Source organism: Henckelia pumila, chromosome 2, assembly GCF_033568475.1.
Source record: "Henckelia pumila isolate YLH828 chromosome 2, ASM3356847v2, whole genome shotgun sequence".
Classification (NCBI taxonomy): Eukaryota; Viridiplantae; Streptophyta; class Magnoliopsida; order Lamiales; family Gesneriaceae; genus Henckelia; species Henckelia pumila.
Window position 1 is genome coordinate 20142007 of NC_133121.1, and position 6094 is coordinate 20148100.

Here is a 6094-nt window from a genome sequence, read left to right on the forward strand (position 1 = left end):
GACTGCGAGAGTTGGTTGGATGATATTGATCAGCTATTCGATTCCATTGATTACACAGATGACCGCAGAATTAGGTTAGTCATTCATCAGCAATGTGGGGTTGCTAAGAGCTGGTGGATCATGACAAAGAAAGCAATAGAGAATAGAGGTACGGAAGTTACTTGGACTCTTTTTAAATCTGAATTCTATAAGCGGTTTTTCCCTATCTCGTACCGTAAGGACAAGGGAGCAGAATTTTCCAATTTGAGACAAGGGAATCTGAACATCGAAGAGTACGTTGCCAAGTTTGATAGTTTGTTGCATTTTGCACCACTAATTGCCGGAGATGAAGAAGCTAAGGCAGATCACTTCATAAATGGCTTGAATCCTGACATCTTCACTTTGGTAAACACTGCTAGGCCAGACAACTTTGCGGATGCCATGAATCACGCAAAGGGATCAGAAGCAGGCTTGTGGAGGCAAAGAGGTAATCAGGTAGCACCTCAGCAGCAGAGGCAGTATCAGAACCAACCATCTCAGTATCAGAATTAGCCACCTCAGCATCAGAACCAGCAGCAGAGGTATGAAGGTGGTAACAGTGGGGGAAACAAAAAGATCAGTACAAGGCAAGAGGTAAACAGTTCAAGAGGCAGGGGAACAGTTCGTCCAGTTCCAGTGGTTCGAAGCAATTCGGTTCAGGACCGAGTTCTGGGTCATCATCCTTGTACTGCAGCAAGTGTGGAGGAAGACACTCACCGGATCAGTGTGTGGGAGTCTTCGGCAATTGTAACACATGTCAGCAACCGGGAAACTTCTCTAAGGTATGCCCTCAGCGTAATAGAGATAGAGCTCAGAGTGGGAGTTCGTCTAGACCTGCAGCTCAGCCTGAGAGACAGTCTTCTGCAGTGCACTCTTTCCAGCCTCAGCAGCAGAACAGACAGGGAGGTAGTACCAGTGCAAATCAGCCTCTGAGACAGCAAGCACGAGTCTTTGCTCTGACAGAGGATCAGGCTCAAGCAGCACCTGACGATGTTATAGCAGGTAACTGTTCGATTTTCGGTTATTCTGCTCATGTCTTGATAGATACGGGTGCTTCCCATTTTTTTATCTCTGAGAAATTCGTATTATTGCATGCTTTGCCAACTGAATTGTTGCCTACAATAGTAGCTGTTACTTCACCTTTGGGTGAAGAAATTGTTTCTGTCAGATTAGTCAGGAACTGTGAACTGTGTTTTGAAGGAAATTTGTTAGAATTCGACTATATTATACTTGGACTGTCAGATTTTGATTGTATTGTCGGGATAGATGCTTTAACCAAGTACAGGGCGACAGTCGATTGTTTCCAGAAAGTTGTCAGGTTCAGACCTGAAATGGCAGACGAGTGGAAATTCTTTGGTAAGGGTTCTCGATCTAGAATTCATTTGATTTCAGTGTTATCTATGACTCGTTTGCTACAGAGAGGTGCAGAAGGATTTTTGGTTTATGCGGTTGATGTACTGAAATCTAGCCCAGCTTTGGTAGATTTACCGGTGGTTAGAGAATTTGCTGATGTGTTCCCGGAAGATGTTCCTGGTTTGCCACCTATTCGAGAAATCGAATTCAACATTGACTTAGTGCCAGGTACTCAACCTATTTCAAAAGCTCCTTATCGTATGGCACTTGTTGAATTGAGAGAGTTGAAGGAGCAGCTTGAGGATTTGATTGCCAAGGGATACATCAGACCTAGTGTATCTCCTTGGGGTGCTCCTGTTCTATTCGTTCGGAAGAAGGATGGTTCTATGCGGCTCTGTATTGACTACCGTCAATTGAATCAGGCTACAGTTAAGAACAGGTATCCTTTACCCCGAATAGATGACTTGTTTGATCAACTGCAGGGTTCTTCTGTCTACTCTAAGATTGATCTGAGGTCAGGTTATCACCAGTTGAGAGTGCGAGAGGAAGACGTTCCTAAGACCGCATTCAGAACAAGGTATGGTCATTTTGAGTTTATAGTCATGTCGTTCGGTTTGACTAACGCCCCAGCGGTTTTTATGGGTTTGATGAACCGTATCTTTCAGCGTTATTTAGATGAGTTCATTATCTTTATTGATGATATTCTTATCTACTCGAAGAACCGTACTGACCATGCAGAGCACTTGAGGACCGTATTGCAGATTTTGCGAGTTGAGCAGTTGTTTGCCAAGCTGTCGAAATGCGAATTTTGGTTAGATCGAGTTGTCTTTCTCGGTCATATTATTTCTGAAGATGGGATTTCTGTCGATCCCAGCAAGATTGAAGCGGTTATGAATTGGCCTAGACCTACTTCAGTGCCGGAGATCCGAAGCTTCATGGGTTTAGCTGGTTATTACCGTCGTTTCATCGAGGGTTTCTCGTCTATTGCCAAGCCTATTACCCAGCTGACTCAGAAGAATGCGCCTTTTGTTTGGACTCCAGATTGTGAGGCTAGCTTTGTTGATCTGAAGAGGAGACTGACCAGTGCTCCAATTCTTTCTATTCCGAAGGGTACTGGAGGTTTCACAGTCTATTGTGATGCTTCTAACCGAGGCTTGGGTTGTGTTCTTATGCAGCATAAGCATGTGATAGCATATGCATCGAGGCAGCTAAAACCGCACGAGACTCGTTATCCAGTCCATGATCTTGAACTAGCTGCAATCGTCTTTGCTCTGAAGATCTGGCGTCACTATCTTTATGGTGAGTCTTTCGAGATCTTTTCTGACCATAAGAGCCTTAAGTACTTGTTTTCATAGGCAGAGCTAAATATGAGACAGAGAAGATGGTTAGATCTGTTGAAGGATTTCGACTGTGAAATCAAGTACTATCCGGGGAAGTCTAATGCAGTTGCAGATGCCTTGAGCCGAAAGCTTTGTTCTTTATCTCTTTTTACTATCGGTGTTTCTCAGTTGATCGATGATTGTTGCACTTCTGGTTTAGAGTTTGAAACAGATAGGGAGACTATCAGAGTGTTTGCTATTCAAGCCGAGCCAGAGTTGTTTGTTGCAATCAGAGAAGCACAGAAGTCTGAGCCGAGCATCCAAATTTCAGTAGAGAAAGTCAGATCGGGTCATCAGTCTGAATTCCAGGTTAGATATGATGTTTTGTTCGTGAATAACCGTATTGTTGTGCCTGATATTTCGGAGTTGAGACATCGTATTCTTCGAGAGGCTCATTGCAGTCGGTTTAGTATTCATCCTGGAGGTCGTAAGATGTACAACAATCTGAAGAACCAGTTCTGGTGGAAGAGAATGAAGAGCGACGTAGCGAGGTTTGTATCTCGGTGTTTGAATTGTCAACAGGTGAAAGCAGAACGAAAGCGATCGGAAGGTCTGTTGCACAGTCTATCTGTTCCTGAATGGAAGTGGGATCACATTTCCATGGATTTCATCACGAAGCTACCACGATCCGTTCGAGGATGCGATGCCATTTGGGTAGTGATCGACCGATTGACGAAGTCTGCATGTTTTATTCCGTACAGGATGACGTATCGTCATGATCAGATGGCTGAGTTGTATGTTAGCAATGTTGTGAGATTGCATGGTGTGCCGAAGTCGATCGTTTCAGACAGAGATCCTAGATTCACTTCTCACTTCTGGCACAGTCTTCAGGGGGCACTTGGTACTCGATTGCATCTGAGTACAGCTTATCATCCTCAGACCAATGGACAGTCAGAGCGGACTATCCAGACGTTAGAGGATATGCTGCGAGCGGTAGTGCTAGATTTTGGCACTAGTTGGCAGGATTCTTTGCCTCTTGTCGAGTTTTCTTACAACAACAGCTTCCAAGCGAGTATCGGTATGGCGCCTTTTGAGGCATTGTACGGTAAGAAATGCCGATCTCCGTTGTTTTGGGATGACTTGTCCAAGTCACCAGATTTGGGATCAGATATGCTTAGAGATATGGCAGAGCAGGTTAAGATCATTCAGACCAGAATGAAGTCAGCTCAAGATAGACAGGCAAAGTATGCAAATGTCAGGCGTAGACCTCTGAGTTTTGATCAGGGAGACCGAGTCTTTTTGAAGATTTCTCCGTTCAGAGGCACTGTCAGATTCGGTAAGAGAGGTAAATTATCTCCGAGATTCATTGGGCCGTACGAGATTCTCGAGAAGATAGGCGATTTTGCCTACAGGCTTGCACTTCCTCCGTCTTTATCTGGTATTCATGACGTTTTTCACGTCTCTATGCTGCAAAAGTATCATCCAGATCCTTCTCATATCCTTCAGCCTGACGAAGCCGAGTTAGACGAGACTCTGAGCTACTTTGAGCGACCGATTCAGATCCTTGATCGGAAGGAGAAGCAACTCAGGACCAAGTCGATTCCATTTGTGAAAGTGCAGTGGAGCTGTCACGGCGTCGAGGAAGCGACTTGGGAGACAGAGTCTGACATGAGACAGCGATTTCCGGAGTTATTTGGATGACGTGAGTTCTTCTTACTGTCTTTAGTTCTTTATTCTATCTTATGAGTTGTGGTTTTCGTTGATTTCGAGGACTATCAGAGTGTTTGCTATTCAAGCCGAGCCAGAGTTGTTTGTTGCAATCAGAGAAGCGCAGAAGTCTGAGCCGAGCATCCAAATTTCAGTAGAGAAAGTCAGATCGGGTCATCAGTCTGAATTCCAGGTTAGATATGATGTTTTGTTCGTGAATAACCGTATTGTTGTGCCTGATATTTCGGAGTTGAGACATCGTATTCTTCGAGAGGCTCATTGCAGTCGGTTTAGTATTCATCCTGGAGGTCGTAAGATGTACAACAATCTGAAGAACCAGTTCTGGTGGAAGAGAATGAAGAGCGACGTAGCGAGGTTTGTATCTCGGTGTTTGAATTGTCAACAGGTGAAAGCAGAACGAAAGCGATCGGAAGGTCTGTTGCACAGTCTATCTGTTCCTGAATGGAAGTGGGATCACATTTCCATGGATTTCATCACGAAGCTACCACGATCCGTTCGAGGATGCGATGCCATTTGGGTAGTGATCGACCGATTGACGAAGTCTGCATGTTTTATTCCGTACAGGATGACGTATCGTCATGATCAGATGGCTGAGTTGTATGTTAGCAATGTTGTGAGATTGCATGGTGTGCCGAAGTCGATCGTTTCAGACAGAGATCCTAGATTCACTTCTCACTTCTGGCACAGTCTTCAGGGGGCACTTGGTACTCGATTGCATCTGAGTACAGCTTATCATCCTCAGACCAATGGACAGTCAGAGCGGACTATCCAGACGTTAGAGGATATGCTGCGAGCGGTAGTGCTAGATTTTGGCACTAGTTGGCAGGATTCTTTGCCTCTTGTCGAGTTTTCTTACAACAACAGCTTCCAAGCGAGTATCGGTATGGCGCCTTTTGAGGCATTGTACGGTAAGAAATGCCGATCTCCGTTGTTTTGGGATGACTTGTCCAAGTCACCAGATTTGGGATCAGATATGCTTAGAGATATGGCAGAGCAGGTTAAGATCATTCAGACCAGAATGAAGTCAGCTCAAGATAGACAGGCAAAGTATGCAAATGTCAGGCGTAGACCTCTGAGTTTTGATCAGGGAGACCGAGTCTTTTTGAAGATTTCTCCGTTCAGAGGCACTGTCAGATTCGGTAAGAGAGGTAAATTATCTCCGAGATTCATTGGGCCGTACGAGATTCTCGAGAAGATAGGCGATTTTGCCTACAGGCTTGCACTTCCTCCGTCTTTATCTGGTATTCATGACGTTTTTCACGTCTCTATGCTGCAAAAGTATCATCCAGATCCTTCTCATATCCTTCAGCCTGACGAAGCCGAGTTAGACGAGACTCTGAGCTACTTTGAGCGACCGATTCAGATCCTTGATCGGAAGGAGAAGCAACTCAGGACCAAGTCGATTCCATTTGTGAAAGTGCAGTGGAGCTGTCACGGCGTCGAGGAAGCGACTTGGGAGACAGAGTCTGACATGAGACAGCGATTTCCGGAGTTATTTGGATGACGTGAGTTCTTCTTACTGTCTTTAGTTCTTTATTCTATCTTATGAGTTGTGGTTTTCGTTGATTTCGAGGACGAAATCTCTTCTTAGTGGGGGAGAATTGTAACGCCCCATTTTTATCTTAAATGAGTTTATTTGAGTTAATCGGAGATTGCAGAGTTCGCGAGCCGACTTG